This window comes from Culex pipiens, chromosome 1 (assembly GCF_016801865.2).
Source record: "Culex pipiens pallens isolate TS chromosome 1, TS_CPP_V2, whole genome shotgun sequence".
Lineage (NCBI taxonomy): Eukaryota > Metazoa > Arthropoda > Insecta > Diptera > Culicidae > Culex > Culex pipiens.
Genome location: NC_068937.1, coordinates 30,239,794 through 30,261,086, shown reverse-complemented (window position 1 = coordinate 30,261,086; position 21,293 = coordinate 30,239,794). Strand labels below are relative to the sequence as shown.

At 33.1% G+C, this 21,293-nt stretch overlaps 1 protein-coding gene across 1 annotated transcript in view; it reads left to right on the top strand.

The window, feature by feature from the left end:
* The window catches only part of LOC120421204 (uncharacterized), a 361,516-nt gene that overhangs the window by 170,711 nt on the left and 169,512 nt on the right, over positions 1-21,293 (top strand). The gene's annotated exons all lie outside the window — the stretch shown is intronic.

Here is a 21,293-nt window from a genome sequence, read left to right as displayed (position 1 = left end):
AAACGTTTCATTTTCAACATTAAAAATCGATCCAAACGTTTTCGAGATATTGCGAGTTGAAAAATGAGGGTTAAAAAGGCAACAAAGTCAAAAAAATGTTTCCCAGTTTTTCGAAAAACTTTTTTAATGGGGTTGGGTTTCCATCATAAAATATTTTTGAATTGCAAAAAAAAAAACATTGTTTTTTTTTTCAAAATAAATCTCCTTAAAATGCCTTTCACTAGGAAACAGTGCATTTTATTAAAATTGTAAAAAGTCATTTTATATTGCAAATTTATCTTTGCACTGAAAAATAATTTTTGAAATTTTGTTTGAAAATTTACCAAAACCTACCTTTTTTTTCAAAAAATCATATCGACGATACCGGATTTTGCACCATCCTAAACTCTAGCGCAAATGTTGCCTTTTTAATCTACTAAGAAAAATAATTATACAGTCCAGTTTCGATTATCCGAAGTTTCGACTATCTGAAGGTTTGTATGTAATTTCGGATAACCGAATCATGAACAAAAAAAATCGTGTTTTTTAATCTTCTTACTTTTAACATAAAATTCAAGTTCGGCGACCTATTTTAGTCAATTTTCAATGGTTGACAAATTATTAAATTAAATAGTGCATTTTTTCAATAATGCATCCCCGGCATTTTTGCCGCCTTCTTGGATTAAAAAAATCGAAATCACTCTAGAGTAGTTAAGGGGTCAGATTTAGGCTCAACAATCAAAAATAAGACAACGAAAAAATTTTTTTTTCGTGATTCGATTATCCGAAATAAAATTTTACCAAGGCCTTCGGATAATCGAGTCTAGACTGTATGATAACTTTTGTTGATAAAATGTAAAAAACACGTTATTTTTTCCGTTGAACTACTTATTTTTCTATAAGAGTTAGGTTTTGAATTTCCCGGGAAATGTTTTTTTTTAATTCCCGGGATCCCGAGATATTTTTGAAATAGTTTAAAAAAAAAAATTTAAATACATTTGTAGAGTTTTTAAAGCTGGAAATCATAGAATAAGTTGATCTTCATGAACTGGTGATAATCTCCACTACAATTTAATCTTGAAATCAATCGAAAATATCAAAGTCAATATGGTTTTAACAGCTGTCCCAATTCATTATATTTGCCCTGATTTGCCCCGGATGCCAGTATCTTTACGGAAAAAAAGTAAATTCCTGAAATCGTGAATTGTGTATTTTCATGTGTATAGTGCAAATGCACCATGCTCATGAAAAAAATCTTTTATTTTCCTAAATTCATGAACACTGTTCACGATTTCCGGAATTGTTTTTTTTTTCTTTGTAAGGAAAACATATGAAAGTTTATTTGGAAAAAAAAATGTTGAACATAAATATAATACCGAACCTTTAGAAAATATTAAGAATATAATTAAAGAGCTAGACAACTTGTGGATCTTAACACGAACATTTTAACAATTTTCTTTAATAAGCCAAATTTGTGCAATTTAAGTGCTTTAAAATTGTATCGATTACTAAGTATTCAACTGTTCCACTATTTTCACAATCAAATCTGAATTTTTTTTACCAAAACATGCATTTTTCATTCAATTTCGGGTTAACCGGGACAAAATTTATAAGATCCCGGGATTCGGAATTTTCCCGGGAAGGACGCACTACAAAATAGCTATTTAGACATTTACCATATTTTTTTACATTTTAATTACAGTTAGATGTACTAGAATTTTAATAGTTTAAATAACTGTTTTTGTATTTTAGAAAGATACCATTTTTTTTTCGCGGCATTTGCTTCCGAAGAGCACAACGGAGACCACATGTGTGCCCGGGTATGAATTATGAGGGGCCAGCGTGCCACGTCTGTATTGGCTCCGTACAAATTTGAAACTGAAGATCATGAATCACTCAGGGCATGTTCGGCCCAGCTGGCTGGGAAAATTGTTTTCTCGTGAAACGACGTTGCTTGATTTATTGGAAATTACAAATAGTTTACCATTATTTCATTGTTTGATAGATTCCATGTAAAATTAGTCTGCAAACGCACATTGAATTTCCAACTCACCGTGCTAATTATCGAATTTATCCAACACCTATAGAAATCAGTCATATATATTATATTTCATTACTATCCTACGCTATAATAAGCCCAAAACCGCAACCAATCCCGCGTTTAAAATAACACAACAAAGCACTGCATGATTGTCGTCCCATAAGCGGATTATGTGATGATTCAGTCAAACTCAATTAAATTTAATTAATTCGATGGAGTTTTAGCATACTTGATAACCACCTGCGCAAAAATTGCTCTAATTAACAAATGGGTACTTTTTGAGGCAATTGTTTTGCAGTTAATTTTCAACACTTTTTGAGTAAAAAAAAATTAAAAAAAAAACGAGAGGAAAACGTTCGGCAATGTCCGAGTACCTTTCCTGGAAGAGCTGGCAAGCCGTAAATTTAATCACTTTCTCCGCTGCAGTTGGTTGGCCCGTGCGTGACACAATCGAGCTTAACTCACACAAGCCTACGTAAAACCTACCCAAAAAAAGTACTTCTCGAATGAAATGATTGGTTAAATAATCCTAGAAAAAAAAAAACTGGAATTGTTTTTGTTTTTTCTTCTGATTTCACACATTGACGTGTTGGGTGGGAAAAACTGGGATTTTTCCACCCCCAAAATGGGAACCAGTTGGTGTTGATGGTGGTAATAATAAAGCAAATTTGCGCAACAAATGCGCCAAACGGAATAAAAAATTGGTGCCAGAATGATTTTACTTTTATTATTGCTTCAATTGCATTTCATTTCCTGTGCGTGGGCGCGTTGTTTGGCAAATTAAGCCCGGTATTAATTTGAAACATTGGGTAAGCGAGCCCTTAATTTTATTTGGGAGTGTGTAACATGTAAAACCAGGGATTTTAAAATCACACTTGTTTTTATATTTCGAGTCTATTTGAGGATTGCCTTTGCTTTATATTACTTATTCAATGTCGGTGAATAAATTCTTTTGGTTTAACATATTTTCAGTTCATTCCGAACATAATCCAGCACTTTAACCTTGATTTTTAGGTACCGCTAACCTGAGTGACATTGATAACTGAAGAGATTCTGATAGTTTAATTTTTTAATTTTTTCTAAATTAAAAGTGCAAATTACCATTACGAACGTAATGTTATGGAATTATTATAATGTTGGTAAAGAAGTTTTCAAAGCATTTCACGAAGAAGTTTAAATTGTTAGTTAACGATGATTACGTAAAGTACAGAAAACGAAGTTGACTTTTTAGCTGTCGGCCACCATTGCTAGCACCAACCACTAGTGTCTTCCTTTTTATCTACAAGGACTTCGCCGCCCTGGGCTCCTAAGTGTATGAAAGTATGGCACGGAGCGACGGCGCCGAATACCCATATTCACACAAAGAATTTTAGAGCGCCCGCCGCGGGATTCGAACCGGCGACCTCTGGATTGTGAGTCCAGTGCGCGGTCCGATTGATCCACACGGACCAAAAAAAGCGTAAAGTACAGTCAAGATTCAATTATCCAAATGCCTTGGCAGAATTTCTCTTCGGATAATCGAATTACGAAAAAAAATTGTTTCGTTGTTTTATTTTTGATTGTTGACCTTACGTATGACCTCTAAACTACTCTAAAGTGATTTAGAATTTTAAAATCCTAGATGGTGGCTAAAATGACCGTGATGAAATATTAAAAAAAAGCATTTTTAATTTAATAGGCAATCAAACATTCAAATTTGACTCAATTGGGGTCGCAGAATTCAAATTTGATGCTAAAAATAAGAAAATTTAAAAAATACGATTTTGTTTTTGCTCTTGATTTGATTATCTGAAGTCCCATCCAAACCTTCGGATAATCGAAACTTCGGATAATCGAGTCTGGACTGTATTGATAAATTGGATAAATTTAATAATCACAAAGTTTGTTGATTTTCTCATAAAAATGTGTATGATCGAGAAATAAATTGCATTTTTAGACTATTTATGGAGTTTGATGTCTCCACTGTCGAGTTACGCTTCGATTTTTTTTTCATGGTTATCATTTCCCATCGCTTTATTATAGTGCAATTTTCTGTAAAAGTAATCTTTTAATTGTTTCTTACATGTGGAAGTTGTTCAAAAATTTAATAACTTTAAAATTAAATCAATGAAGAAAAACAGACACTAATGTAGCAATTCAATACTGTTAAGACTCAAATTAAAAAAAAAAACAGTTTTAAAAATTTCTGAATTCAAAACATCATAAATTTAAAATTTAGAAATTTTTTTTTAGTTTAACATTTTAAGTTTTCTTAATTCATAATTTCTGTAATTCTTACATTAATTGATTTTAATGTTCTTAAATTGTTAAAATCTCATTATTTTTTTTATTAGGTGCTAAAGAAATATATTTAATCTTTCAATACTTAAATTCTAAAGCGCCGCCATTTTTGCCATCATCTTAGATCAGTCAACTTTGGAGCATTTTTGGCGTCATTTTTGGTTAGAGAAATTTGAGAAAAATAACAATTCGTGTTTTGATTAACTTGGCTTGACTGAAACTTGGCCAGGACTTTGGATATTCGAGTCCTACACACTTCTCAGTTGTCTATTTTGAAACTTTTAGTTTTAATCATTTTTGAGCCTTAAATTCTGGATTTATTTTTCAAATTTGACTGTTCGAATTGTGATTTAAAGGAATGTATTTTTTATAAATCATAAATATTTGTTTTACGTATTTAATTTTTTCACATTGCAGTTTTTTTGAATTTAGAATATTTTAAAAAAATGAATTTTGAAATTTAAAAATAATTTCTAAACATAGAATTTAAAAATTAACCGCTTTTCAGTTTACGTATTTTAAATTTCTGAATATCTGATTTTTTGAATTTTCCTGCCTAATGATCAATGTTTCGATTTTTCCCTTGTGTTTACTTTACTTATTTTTGCCGATTTTAGCGTGACGTATTATATGGATGATGCCTTGGCCGTCTCTTAGGCGCTTTAATATGGATTTTGCTGTTTCTTCTGAGCTCCGTACTGAGCTTTAGGTTAATTAAGTCAAATTTGAGGATTCTCACTAAATAATCAGAAAAATTAAAAAAATCTGATTTTTAAGCGTCATTCTTGAAAATTTTTAAACATTAAGTATCACAAAGAGCTTTACAATTATAAAGATGCCAAAATATAGCAAAATATCAATAAATATATTAACATATTCGTTTTTTTATAGTTTTACATCTTTTTATATCTTTTTGGTCTCAGAATTCAAATTTAGTTAAAAGCCTAAAATATCCCTATTTCATTTAGAAAATCTAAAAATAACCGTTTCATAATGTATTCTAAACAAATGTTTACATCGACTGAAAAAGTTTTTACGTGAAAAAGTATATTTCTAGCAATTATTTTTTGTTTGCCTATAGAGGATTTGCAGCAAAGCCAAAAAACACATGCGCTACCTATGAACAAGTAGCGTAAACCTATGATTTTTCGAAAAAATGTGTTTTTACCTTCAAAATCAACATTTTTATAAAACTTATTCCGGATTCGGATGAGAAAAATTATTTCCAACAATTTGGTGTACAACATTCCAATATTTGTTTGATTTTTCTATGAGAAAATTGTAAATTTAGTAAAAGATAGTTATTTGGACTATTAGGCAACAAAGTCTGTCAAAAATCAATAGAAATTGTTGAATATACGTTAACACATCTGTTATCAAATATATAAATGCTTATTTCGTTGATATATACCAGGAAACTAATTTTTTCGTGTTCCAAAACATGTTTTTTAAAGAAAAAGTTCACAAAATTTTGCGCGCCCAAAAATTGATGTTCATTACTTTAAAGCAAAAATTTTTTCTCGTCTTTTGCAATTAGTTTCATTAGGATTGATGCAGGATATAATGAGAAATAAGCGATTTTGTTCTTCAATCCAGCAGAAAGGAATACGATTTTTGGCAAGTAACCTCATTTTGGCGCCACCTACATTTGAAACACAGTCGCGCTGCAAAACCTCAATTGATGCTAGCGATTTTTTTTAATTTTCGGAAAAACAATAAAATTTGTAGCGATGTATTTTTGAGCTTCTCTCTTTTGTTTTATAACATCATTAGACTTGATTGTCTTCAGATTGTTTACAAACAACGATGTTTGACGTTTGAACTGAAATTCTTTCCGATAATCTTGACGCTCTTTTTTCGTTATTTCGCACAAGAGAGAAAAAAGCTCTCTTGAATTTCTCACTCAGTGAGAGCGCAATGAAATTGTTTTGACGAAGATTCATCCCCCTTCACTGGAAATGATAATAAGGAAGTGCAATGTAAGCACGTAACCACAAAGTAAACTTTATGGCAAGAAACGGCGAAAAATGAGCGCAAAATAATGAGCGATTTTCTCAAAACAAACACTCGCTAATAAATCACCCAACCTAATAAAACAATCACAGAACCAACCGAAAGTGCACCAATACTTTCGCGAGTTGCGCAACCTTGGCGCTAAAAAAAACACAAAACTAATAAATATGTTTTCGCTCAAGATGCAGCAGCGTCGTGTTCCCAAGCCAAAATTCCGATACTGTGTTGTTCCATTAGACACACAGTACTCTTACATCGAAGAAAAACAATAACAAAAGGGGTTAAAAAAGCCCTAATAAAACCATCAACTCAACAGAAGCGTTTGTTGGTGAGAGAGAGGAGAGATCACCGATCGCGCGCATCACTCAAGAGAGTGAGAGAGCGGGAACAAAAGAATGCTGTTTGAAAAACAATGAAACTGAAAGTTTTCACGCCGCCGGCGTATGATGCTAATTATTTTTCTCACACATGTGATACCTAGAAGAAAAGAAGAAACAAAAAGTGGTGTTGGAGAAGAAAGAGACGCAACAAAAAAGAGAGGTTGTAACTAATTCTGCATGAATGGGCCGAGCTTTGCGATTTAGGAAGTGAATTTTAAAGTGCACACATAATCATCACACGAGAGTGAGTGAGTGTGCGAGTTAAGATGAGATAATCTCGTGAGAATTTGCGCGTGAAAGATCGCGACTTCAACGAGTGAAGAGGTAGTGCAGCTTGGCAATTGTCAAACGCAGGGAAAGTGTCAAAGGAGGCTGTCAACAATGTTGTTGTTGTCTTTCACTTTCTCCAGGAACCAATCATAACAAATCATTGACCTTGTCATCACTTTCATACACTCAAAAATCAATTAAGAATGATGTTTTCATCAATTTTACAGTTAGCTTGATTGCACCATAAAACTTATTTTTTTCAGTGTTTACAAACACTGTTCATCAACGAAAAACGACAACAATCCTAATGACATTCGAAGTTTTCTTTCAAAGGATGGAAAAAATCATTGTCCTCATCCGTTTTGACATTTGACGTTTAACCTGTCAAAAGTGCTAAACATTAATTAAAATTTCACCTTTGTAAACAACAATAACCCCTCTGCAATTAACTATAATCACCACAAGGGAGCAATAAAAGGTGAAAATGTAATGTAAACAACACTTGCCGGGATGTGCACCTTTGCTGTTTGTTTTTGTCTTGTGACTTTTGACAGGTAATAATGACAGAGAGAGAGAGGTGGGCGAAAGTTGGCGTGGGTGATGAAAGCTCACGCTCCACCACGGCTCACTGGACACTGCTGGGGCACTTATTACCGGCACTATGTTGCGAGGGAAGTTGGGGAGGTGTAATTAACGCGCGCGCAAATTGCTGCGGCTAAGTTGGTCGGACGTGCGGGTAAACTTAAATGGTGTTGGTTTTATGGGCTTTTGGGTGAGAGAAATTTTGAGGAAATATTTTTCTGAAAATGGAGTATATTTTATCAGTTTAAAATGTTCGAAAATCAGTGGGCATACAATCTGGAATCAACTGAAAACTGCACAAAATATGTTGCAAAACTTTTCTTTTGTTTAAAATTATGATCAAATTACATTGGAATTTGCTACCGCAAATGGTGAAGAAAAAAATGAGAACTACATTTTGTTGTACTTTTTCTTCCAAAATAAGCCTGGAACTTTAAATTAAGATATTTTAAATCCCTCAATTTCAACCTCCAACTTCAAAACACTGAAGAGCGATTTTCCACGAATCCCGAAAATTTCATTTTATTTTATTGGTGTTTTTTTGTTGTCTTAGGCAATGCTGTATGTATTGAAGAGGACTGTTAAAAAAAGTATATTAACAGAAAAAAATAGTTGCCAATTTTTAAATTAGTTTTTTTCACAGAGCATCAATTTATTTTTTTTTAAGTATTATGTACTATACTTTTAAACGAAAAATCGAATTTTCAATCGAAAAGTTCTTTACAAATTGTTGATGAAATAGACCGTTTTTGAGATATGGCCACTTAAAGTTTAATTTTATCTATAACTTTGCAGTTTTTAGATTTTTTTTTTAAATTAGTGACCATAACTGACCGCTTCAAAAAAAAAAAACATTTTTTTTTATTGAAAATATCAAAAATTCTTAAAATTGTGCCCAAGAAGCATTGAAGATTGAAGCTCTGTTTGCTGTGATACAGCGGATTTAAGAAAAAAAAAACAAACAGGAAATTTCACCCAAACAGCCCCCCATTTTTTACGCTAGTATTTCAGCAAGTAATGTTCCAATTTTCAGAAAAAAAATAATTGCCGATTTTTAAATATTTTTTTTTTCACAGGGCATCAATTTCCCCATCTTTTTTTTAATTTTTTAAAACACTTTTTAATGCAAAATCGAAAATTTCTTTTCAAGAATGTTGATGAAGTACACCGTTTTTGAGATATGGCCAGGAAAAGTTCAATTTAATCTATAACTTCGCAGCTTTTCGATTTTGAAAAAAAAAATGAGAAGATTCTGAAAACATGACATACATTTAAAAATTGATATTAATTCAATATAATGCTCATTTGAAATGCAAGTCTTGTTCTTTTTTGCCTTTCTTACTAAAGAAAGGTATAGTGTTTGCTTTTGGCTCCGACTCCAATTCAAGCTTCGTTCTCAAATCATTTCTCGAGAAATATAAATTCGAAAAATTTGCAAAAAATCATGGACGATCGATTTTCGACGCCCGATCGATTGACAATGACAGAATTGGTCTACCTCCAATATCCGAATTATGGCGCTTAATTTACTGTAGAGCACGCGTGACGTCCGTGTGTGGTAAAAAAGTGCTCAATTTTGTGGTAGGGGGTTTCTCAGAGCCCACATTATGGATTTAAGCTCTCTTGGGCGCATTTGAAAGGGGATGTGCTGAACCTGAACCAGTTCCATACCAAATTTGAATTTATCCATTTTTTATGGGAACTCGGAGTGTGTTTTCACTAAATCAGGCGATTTTCAAATGAAAATTCGGTCGAAAATTGAAGTATTGAAATCGTTTATTTATCCAAAAAATTGCATTTTTCCAGCCTTACATCCTCCCAAATTTTCATCCACGTCGGTAATGTGGTTCTTGATTTACAGCTTGTGGACTAATTCACTGTGAGGGGGAAAAACCCCTAAAAAAGGTAAAAACCAACTTTCACCAAATGCCAAAACTATTCCTTTGGCATTTTATCTAATTTTTTTTCTCCACATCATAATTTAGACCATACTCGATGATCTGAAACAAATTTGACCTCATTCGGGTTTACCGTTCTGATTTTAGAAAATTTCCATTTTTGCCTTTCTTACTAAAGAAAGGTATAGTGTTTGCTTTTGGCTCCGACTCCAATTCAAGCTTCGTTCTCAAATCATTTCTCGAGAAATATAAATTCGAAAAATTTGCAAAAAATCATGGACAATCGATTTTCGTCGCCTCGTCGCCTCGTCGACAAGTTGTCAAGTTGAGCTTCACATGCAGACGCGAGCAATGCTGGCGCGTAATGCTGGCGCGAATAGAGTTTTGATACTAGATTACCCCCTTTTAGTGCAAGTTGCTTTATCGATTGCTCGTTCATCACATATCGCCTATCATTATTTTCTATGCTAAGCTTCAGTGAACGCAAACTTGACGCAAGCAGCTATCTGTTCTGAAGCCTCATGCCCATTCTTTTGCCTTTTTTTTTTGTTTTGCTCATTCTCTGATCGAACTCTGAGCGAACGAATTTCTGGGAAACGTCTAAGCTTCCCATGTGCCAGTGACAACGCACATCGCGGGTTTGGTTTTCTAGCTTCGGTACTAGCCTTTTTGTGTATTAGTATTTTTGTGCATCGTACCAGCGCACCAAGGTGGTGTATTCGGTACGTTTGCGTTTGTCGTAGTGAAGTCCCACCGAGCGCTCAGCCGTTGTATGCTTCCCAATCCCAAAAACGCCTAAATGCATACTACATACTCATGCATACTTATTGAAAGCTCACAATTTTGCATAACGCCTAAATGACAGTTTAGTGAATTACAGTAGGCGTTTCAAAGCTTTCAAGAACATTTATGCGGCTTTACCGTTACATCGTTGTTTACAACACGGAAAATTCTCGGGTGTTGAAACACTTTCTGCTAGTCATTTTGTAACCACTTTAACGCATTGGAGCAAGACGGAATTATTTTGTTTTCTCGTTAATTCTTGATATTTTGAAAAGTGCAAAAAAAAAACACTCAGAGAATACGAACAATTTAGCGATATGCAGAAAACATTACGAACATCGCAAATTGTGAGCTAATTCTCTGTCTCAAAAACAATGTGTTCTGATTTAAAAAATCGAAAATGCTTGTGTGCGAGCACAGCTTACAACCGGCCATGGCAAATGGGGCAAAAACCAGCGCTTTTCAGTTATATGAAAAAATATGGTTGAGTTTCGAATTGTATTATGAATGGACCATTCTTTATTTTGCTATTTCTTTGAAAAAAAAATCAACTGCCGTTAACTTCCTTTTGTAAGAAAGGCTCTATCTCACCCCAGGTGGGATTAAATCGGGTTTGTTCTTTATTGTGTTTAAGATTTCGAATAAATCACAATTTTTAATCCAATTTGATTCAATTTGATTAAATCTCTTCTAAATTATTTCTTTTATTTCTATTATATGACATGACTAAAAAGCTTAAATTTTTTTTGAAGCTGTCTAATAAACGAAACGAAAACAAATAAAATGATACCAGTCAATGTAAAATTTTGGATACGTTAATTTCGTGTTTTATTTAAAACATATTTGAGTAATTATCTTTAACGGTGCACATCAATAAGAGCTATTGCACCAAGTTTTTTGTTAAATACATTTAAGTATCTTCAAAATCACGGGAACTATCGATATGATTTTTTATTCATCCTGAAAAAAAAAAAAACTATATTTCCCGTAGTTTTGAGGATACTAAAAAGTCTGTAGCAATAATTTGGGTGCAAAAGTTCTGTTTGATGTGCACCCTTAAACAGCTGTCTTAATTCGTTAAATTAGTCCTGATTTTCCCCAAATGCCGGTGTTTGATGGTAAATAAATAATCATGATATTTTTTTTCAAATTTTGAATCATAAATATAAGTAAATATAACACTTAGTTTTTTATATATTTAAAATTAAAAAGAAAATATTTGAAGGCAATTTCTGGATCCCTAAATAAGAATTTTATCAATTCTTCCCTAATAAGTATAACATATGCTGATATACCTCGAATACAATATTCAATGCTTTAACACTCTTATCGATTAATAAGTATTCAATTGTTTAAATTTTCCAGAACCAAAACTGAATTTCCAGACCAAAATTTATTTTTTTCTCCAATTTCGGAAATTCCTAGCACAAAATATGAACAAATCCCGGGATTCAGAAATTCTCGGTTTTGGAAAAATCCCGGGAATTCCCGTGACAAAATTCCACACACATGCACACATATTTTCGATTGCAACTGCACTTAAAATAATTTTGGTTTAGATTTCTAGATTACATTTTCAAAAGGTCATATCTTCATAGGAAACCCATGACTCATAGGTTGTTTTGAAAATTTACTCTTGATTTATATTTAAAAAAAAATATTATTCGAATAATCCGAGCTTGGCGGTAAATTATTTGTCGCAATTCACTATCACTCAAAAATTGCGGGTTTTAGGTCCCCTGAAACATTAAAATAATAAAATTTAAAAAAAATGCGGATTTTGGCAAATTGATTTTTGTAAAAATATGTGAAATTAAAAAATTGGCTTTATATTCCATGTGCGTACTTTTTCTGTATAGTCCTCATCAATACTTACAACTTTGTCGAAGATACCAAATCGATTAGAAAATTCCTTTAAAATATACAGATTTTCGAAGATTTGCGTACCTTTATGGAAGGACAGCTGTCAAAATTGTATGGATTGAAGACTGTTATGGACACAAAATGACGTCTTCGGTTTTAGGAAAGTCTCAAAAAAGTTTGAGCCAAAATCGGCCGATTTCGTAAAGAACTGCTCTAAATTTTTAGATATGGTAGAAATATTTTTACAATTTTGATTAAACTAATAATTTTAAACATTTTACAGTACATATGCGAACATTTTCGAAGTTTCATTTTCGATAAGCGAGCTTGGTCTGTGTTGATTTTTTTTTTAATTTAATTTTATTTTAAGTTTACTTTTTTTCTCTATGTGCTAAATTTTAGTATAAACTTCCTTGTCAGATATAGTTAATTTACACCGTATTCTTCAGAAGCTATTCGTAAAACGATCTTTTGATCAGGATTGTGCAAATCTTAAATAACATACAATTTAGAATTTTCAGACAACAGACAACAAGGTACAGATTTTTTAAAGCATCAGATTAAAACAGATTTTTTATTAGAAACCTGCCTAAATTATAAAATAAGTTGTATGAAGACTGTATGCTTAAAGAAATAAGGATGCAAAAATAATATTCATTCTAAGGTTGATCTAGAAAAATTAAAAAAAAAATTAAGGAAATAAAAATCAACAGCTGAAAACTGCAATCTACCAAACTTCCTTTTTCCCACCAACGCTCCGTCGCATGTTCAGCTTATATTTTTCCAACCCGTCACCTCATCAATCCGTCATTAATTCACTTCCCACTTGTTTTATTTTTATCATTTCAATTTTCCTACCCACTTTTTGTTTCCGCCAAACAAAAACGCTGCCCTCCCACATGTGCTGTGTGTGTTGTATGTTATCCAAAACCCGAATCAAACCCTATTTGCAAAACAACAACCCACCTCCCTCTTTTTGCACCGTTCACCCGTTCACACGAGAACCTAATCCCCCTCATCTTGATGGCCCCCCGAAAAGTGAGTAATCACCCCCGCGTCACATTTTCCCACCCGTATGGGTGCACGAAGAGAGACAAAAACATGAAATTGTTACGAAAAGTCGTAATTTCTAATTAATTTCAATTTAATTTTGTTACTATTTTCAGCAACACAAATTTTAAGCTAAATTTTAAGTTTTGTAAAATTTTCTGAAATTGTACTTTTTTCCGTGAAATTTTCTCAATTTCTTCCCTCCGTGTCTCACGAAACCAAACAAACGCTAATTTTTGTACATTATTTTGCTGCCGTTTTTTTTTTGTTCATTTTGCTTCCGCTGTCGTTTGTGGGTGGCCCCAATGGGTGCCCTCCCCCAACCTGCCCCTTCTCACGAGGGGTGCCCAAATGGGCTGCACGAAAGCCAACTGTATTAATATGGTAATAAAAATTGTGCTCACGCGAGCCCTTAAGTTTCAACGGAATGAACACGACCGAAAAAAGTTGTCTCGAGGAAACTTGGACAAAACAGCAAAAAAAAACACAATTCTCGCCGAAGGAAGTTTATAAATTTGGACTACTTTTTCATAATTATCCCCATTCCCGTCGTCGTCGTCGACGACGAGATTGTGGAAAGCATGTCGTGCGGTGGTTCACCAGTTGGAAGTTGTTATTTCTTTCTTTCATGAATACTTAACGAAACTGGAACTACATGTTATTTGCTTCCGGTTTTTGTTGCCATTGCACAAAAAAATTCACAGTAAAAAATGTGTAAATTTGGAAAGTGTAATTTTGGAAGGTTGAACTTACCTCTTTAATGATGTAATTTTACCTCAATTTAGACTGAAAAAGTGACATTACACCAGAAAAGAAGCAAAATTACACCCTTTCAGAGGTAAAATTACACATTTTTCTGACATAAAAGATTTCCCAAGTAACAATTTAAGTTTTAAAACGATCTAGAAGAGATTATTAAGAGTCGTTGGCCAAAAATGGTTATAAAACATTTTAGTTCTACATGCTGTATTAAACACGAGTTAAAGCTGAGTTAAGTGCAAAGTGGACTATTTTAGGAGGTTATGAAGATCAATTTTCAAGGATGTTTTAAAACGATATAATCTAGCAGATAAGTTTTAGCAATGTCTTCAAAGACTCTTGCTGAATTAAATAAATCTTGTGTAAATGATAAATGGTTTTGGAGTATCCTGGAAGACTTCTTAGCGACTGTAATAAATCAAGATATAAATGGAACAGCTCTTGAAGAAAACCAAACGTGCCTTAACTAGATCTTATTGAATTCAAAAATATTATCATCAAAACCATTCTGTCTTATGGTGTACCCTACTTGATAAACAAGTATTAGAAAATTATACAAGACAAAAATTTACAAGGAAAATGCTATATTGAAAAATAAAACATGCATAATTTAGTGAACATATCCAAAAAGTTCATGCCATTAAAAAATGATCGAATAATTTTTCAAGATGCCTCGAAAAAATACTGCTCGCCTTGTTGAATCTTTAAATAACCTACAAGATTTTCATGCCAAAATACGTTTAATTTCTGATATCTCTCAAATATTCAACATGGCTGCGATTTTTTGCCCAATTTCTTGCCTCTCAATATGGCGAAAATCGTTAAACCATTCTTTTCTTGATTAAAACCATGTTAAATGTAATTATTCTAAGCATGCTCTTGGTGGGGACTTCTGAAGAACTGTAGGAATTGTGAAAGACTTGATATTGCTTTAACCAAGGCTAAATCACACGTTGCACTGGCCGTAGCGCATGCTTGTATCGATGGTGGAAAATAGATCCGGGTAGTGAAAATTTCTGGACCAACACGGGAAAAGGGTGGACAAAAATTTCGACTGTGTAGCTAATTTTCAGGTTCACATTACTCGGACACTCAAACAACAGCAATCCTCTCCAGCTTTCTTCCGCAAAGGGGATTTAGATGAGTAGTTACCTGTTGTCTAAGAACTTTAATAATAATTGTTCCAAATTTGCATGCGCCCTTTTTGATTGTTGCTGTAGATTTGATCATAATTTTCTCTCTAAATAAATAAACACAATAATAGCTCTGTTTTTTATTCATATAACATTAACAATACTGCGGAAAAACATACTACATGACAAAACGTATTCCAAAGTGTCAATTATTTGGTTTGGCTTTATTTCGTCACATATTCTATATTTCACTTTATCATGAACATGATCATGGTTTTCGTCACTTTTTCTTTATTTCACATACACATTTACAACGTTTGTCATAGGTTTCATCCGCCACAGAAAAAATAATCACAAATAACACTTTTTATTCTCTTATTAATCGATCACCTAACCTCTAAACTGCACTGAACAAACTGAGCGTAGCAATACATGCAACAAAATATTCATGGTTTTAATTAAGCCATTTCTAAAACTGAAGAGTTTTAATCTTATCTTCAGGAAGCCGTTGTGAATTTAAAACATTCTTGAACAAATCAACTTATTCTTGGACAAGAAAATGCCGTTTTGGAAGTTGAAATAGTTAATTTGAACGCTAGTCAAGTTAATAATTTAAAAAAAAAAACACATTTGCTGCCTCGTTAGTTTTCATCCAATGATGGATTACGAATCAGCATAGACATTGCACAACACTAATTTTCTTCAATCCTCAGAAAAAATCACAAACTAGAGACGGCATGGTTCGACTGCTCCTTGAATAATTTTAACCGCAAACAAATCACTTTTCGCTTTAAATGGTTTTCACAGAGATAGCAACAATAATGGTAACGGAATTTTTATTTCATAATCTGTAAATTCACACAAAATGTCTCCTGCAACTGCGCTGCTGCTGCTGCTCCATGATTGAAATGTTGCTTTTGACAGCTAAAGTCCTACGGTTTTGGAACATGCAACTACTAGCACAATTGGTTTTAAGATGGTTTTATTTGAGTCACTAGAAGAATGCTTGAAAATCTTATTTAAACTAATAAATAAAACTGTTCCGACAGTCTTGAAAACCTACTAGAAAAGTTTTCAAGATATCTTGAAAGAAAAGCGATGATAGAACTTGATAGGATAATTCAAAGTTGTTATAAAACTTGGTAACATTTTCCAAAGCTTTAATAAAACTTGTGAAGAGTATTAGGCAAATCGTTTGTTACTTGGGTTACCCCTTGTCAGATGCAATATTACCATGTTTTTTTTTTTTTGCTGTGTTTTGTGAAGTTCTTAAAAAAGAAAAGAATTATTAGAATTTGTTAATATTTAGTAAAATTCATTCAAAGTTTTTCACATTTGATCTCTAAAATTCTCCATGGTTACACTTCAAAGGAAATCCCTTTCCTTCTCTAAAAATCTAAAAAAAATTAGAAAAAATCGCAACCTCCAAACTTTGTCCATTTCCAGGAGCAACCAACAGCAAAACAACCAAAATCGGAAAAAAAAATCTGCCGAAATCAACGCAATACAGCTAAACACAAAGGATTCTTTTGAAATCAGCCTTTTTAGGAGACCATTGAGCTAGAAATCCAACGATGAGCCTTACACGAATCGAAAGGAGCAACGCAAAAAACGGTGAAATGGCACTTTGGAAAGCAATTCAGGTCAAAACGTACCAATTTTCGGTCGACCACTTTGAACCAATCGAAAGGAGACTGAAATTGTGACAGAAATTGTGACTGAAATTGCAACTCAAATTGTGACTGAAATTTTGACGGAAATTGTGACAGAAATTGAGACTGAAATTTTTTCAGAAATTGTGACTGAAATTTTGTCAGAAATTGTGACTGAAATTTTGGCAGAAATTGTGACTAAAATTAAGACTGAAATTGCGACAGAAATTGTAACTGAAATTGCGATAGAAATTGTGACAAAAATTATGACTGAAATTGCGACTGAAATTGTATCCGAAATTGTAACTGAAATTTTGACTGAAATTGCGACTGAAATTGTGACAGAAATTGTAACTGAAATTGCGATAGAAATTGTGACAGAAATTTTGACAGAAATTGCGACAGAAATTGTAACTGAAATTGCGATAGAAATTGTGACAGAAATTATGACTAAAATAGCGACTGAAATTGTACCCGAAATTGTAACTGAAATTGCAAATGAAATTGTGACAGAAATTGTAACTGAAATTGCGACCGAAATTGTGACAGAAATTTTGACAAAAATTTTGACAGAAATTGTAACTGAAATTGCGATAGAAATTGTGACAGAAATTTTGACAGAAATTTTGACAGAAATTGTAACTGAAATTGCGATAGAAATTGTAACAGAAATTTTGACAGAAATTGTGACTGAAATTGCTACTAAATTGAAATTGCGACAGAAATTGTGACAGAAATTTTGATAGGAATTATGACTGAAGTGGCGACTGAATGTGACAGAAATTGTGACAGAAAATGGGACTAAAAACTAATGTAATGTAATTGCGACTGATATTGTGACAGAATTTGTGACTGAAATTGTGACATAAATTATGACAGATTTTGTGACAGAAATTGTAACTGAAATTGCGACCGAAATTGTGGCTAAAACTGCGACTAAAATTTTTACTGAAATTAAGAATGAAATTGTGACAGAAATTTTAACTGAAATTGCGACAGAAATTTTGACAGAAATTGTGACTGAAATTGCGACCGAAATTGTGACTAAAATTGCGACAGAAAATGGGACCAAAATTGAGACTGTAATTGCGACTGATATTGTGACAGAATTTGTGACTGAAATTGTTTCATAAATTATGACAGAATTTGTGACTTAAATTATGATTAAAATTGTGACTGAAATTTTTGATTAAAATGTGACCGAAATTGTGACTAAAATTGCAACTGAAATTTTTACTGAAATTGCGAATGAAATTGTGACAGAAATTGTAACTGAAATTGACACAGAAATTGTGACAGAAATTGTGACAGAAATTGTGACTGAAATTGCGACTGAAATTGCGACTGAAATTGTGACAGAAATTGTGCCAGAAAATGTGACAGAAAATAGGACTAAAATTGAGACTAAAATTGCGACTGAAATTGCGAATGAAATGAAACTGAACTGAAACTGAACTGAAACTGAAACTGAAACTGAACTGAAACTGAACTGAAACTGAACTGAAACTGAACTGAAACTGAACTGTAACTGAACTGAAACTGAACTGAAACTGAACTGAAACTGAACTGAAACTGAACTGAAACTGAACTGAAACTGAACTGAAACTGAACTGAAACTGAACTGAAACTGAACTGAAACTGAACTAAAACTGAACTGAAACTGAGCATGAGCATGAGCATGAGCATGAGAGACCACCCATGGTTGTCCTTCTCCGTTGCTGAACAGGACCGAAATATCCTATCAATACAACTGACCATACGCTTAAACGATCTAATGGTGTTTCCCTTATCAACAGCATGTATGAATGCGTAGAAAAGATAAAACATCAAGATCATTAAAACTAGATCTGAAGCAAATAGGTTATAGTCATTGGCCACCAACGGCGCCCGCCATGTCAGTTTGTAGATCTCGGGGGGATTGGGACGGGAATGTTAGTTAGCACAGGTTGCTACAAAGGGTGGGTTCTATACGATATCCACACCCCCACGTGTGCCGGAAAACTACTTCTACTTGGGATTTTGTTAGTGGGAAAGGGTAATGGCCAGGATTCATCATAAAGGATGATGATGCGACCCAATAATCAATAAATTTTGTTTAATGATGTGATGTATTATGCATTCTCAAGGCAAACAGTCGAAGGATGCGGATGAGATTATTCCCGGTTATTTGGTGTTGAGTTTAGCATAAATGATTCAATCTTAGACAGCCGGCTGTGGAAAGATAAAACCAAATAAAATGCGAAAACGCGAAACCGCTCGGACCGAAAAACACACACAATCGGGGGAAAAAAAAGACGGAAACGGCAACGAAAATCCGGCTTGCTGACCGCGACGCGAACCGTTCAAATTCTCCAAAGCAACTGTCAAACATCCCGAAATCACCCGGGTCGAAATACACACACAATCGGGGGGGGGGGGGGGGGAAACAGAGACGGAAACGGCAACGAAAATCCGGCTTGCTGACCGCGACGCGAACCGTTCAAATTCTCCAAAGCAACTCTGAACTAAAACTGAACTGAAACTGAAACTTTTAATTTTTAGTTTTTAGTTTTTAGTTTTTAGTTTTTAGTTTTTAGTTTTTAGTTTTTAGTTTTTAGTTTTTAGTTTTTAGTTTTTAGTTTTTAGTTTTTAGTTTTTAGTTTTTAGTTTTTAGTTTTTAGTTTTTAGTTTTTAGTTTTTAGTTTTTTAGTTTTTTAGTTTTTAGTTTTTAGTTTTTAGTTTTTAGTTTTTAGTTTTTAGTTTTTAGTTTTTAGTTTTTAGTTTTTAGTTTTTAGTTTTTAGTTTTTTGTTTTTAGTTTTTAGTTTTTAGTTTTTAGTTTTTAGTTTTTAGTTTTTAGTTTTTAGTTTTTAGTTTTTAGTTTTTAGTTTTTAGTTTTTAGTTTTTAGTTTTTAGTTTTTAGTTTTTAGTTTTTAGTTTTTAGTTTTTAGTTTTTAGTTTTTAGTTTTTAGTTTTTAGTTTTTAGTTTGATCATAAATGATAAATGATAAATGAGAAATGAGAAATGAGAAATGAGAATTGTGAATTGAGAATTGAGAAATGAGAAATGAGAAATGAGAAATGAGAAATGAGAAATAAGAAATGAGAAATGAGAAATGAGAAATGAGAAATGAGAAATGAGAAATGAGAAATGAGAAATGAGAAATGAGAAATGAGAAATGAGAAATGAGAAATGAGAAATTAGAAATGAGAAATGAGAAATGAGAAATGAGAAATGAGAAATGAGAAATGAGAAATAAGAAATGAGAAATGGGTAATTCTCTACCAACTCACACGAAATCGGGAAAAGTTGCCCCGACCCCTCTTCGATTTGCGTGAAACTTTGTCCTAAGAGGTAACTTTTGTCTATGATCACGAATCCGAGGTCCGTTTTTTGATATCTCGTGACGGAGGGGCGGTACGACCCCTTCCATTTTTGAACATGCGAAAAAAGAGGTGTTTTTCAATAATTTGCAGCCATGAAACGTTGATGAGATAGAAATTTGGTGTCAAAGGGACTTTTATGTAAAATTAGACACCCAATTTGATGGCGTACTCAGAATTCCGAAAAAAACGTATTTTTCATCGAAAAAAACACTAAAAAAGTTTTAAAAATTCTCCCATTTTCCGTTACTCGACTGTAAAAATTTTTGGAACATGTCATTTTATGGGAAATTTAATGTACTTTTCGAATCTACAATGACCCAGAAGGGTCATTTTTTCATCTAGAACAAAAATTTTCATTTTAAAATTTCGTGTTTTTTCTAACTTTGCAGGGTTATTTTTTAGAGTGTAACAATGTTCTACAAAGTTATAAAACAGACAATTACAAACATTTTGATATATAGACAAGAGGGGTTTGCTTATAAACATTACGAGTTATCGCGATTTTACGAAAAAAAGTTTTGAAAAAGTTACTTTTTGCGTTTCTCTTTGTTTCGTCGTCCGTGTCTGTCGCGGGTGACCATGAACGGCCATGATCGATGACGACCAACTTTTTCAAAACTGTTTTTTCGTAAAATCGCGATAACTCGTGATGTTTATGAGCAAACCCCTTATGTCTGTATATCAAAATTTTTGTAATTGTCTGCTCTACAACTTTGTAGAACATTGTTACACTCTAAAAAATAACCCTGCAAAGTTAGAAAAAACACGAAATTTTAAAATGAAAAATTTTGTTCTAAATGAAAAAATGACCCTTCTGGGTCAATGTAGATTCGAAAAGTACATTAAATTTCCCATAAAATGACATGTTCCAAAAAAATTTACAGTCGAGTAACGGAAAATGGGAGAATTTTTAAAACTCTTTTAGTGTATTTTTCGATGAAAAATACGTTTTTCCGGAATTCTGAGTACGCCATCAAATCGGGCGTCTAATTTTACATAAAAGTCCCTTTGACACCAAATTTCTATCTCATCACCGTTTCAGGCTGTAAATTATTGAAAAACACCTCTTTTTTCGCATGTTCAAAAATGGAAGGGGTCGTACCGCCCCTCCGTCACGAGATATCAAAAAACGGACCTCGGATTCGTGATCAGGGACAAAAGTTACCCATTAGGACAAAGTTTCACGCAAATCGAAGAGGGGTCGGGGCAACTGCTGTATGAGTTGGCGGAGAATTACCCAAATGAG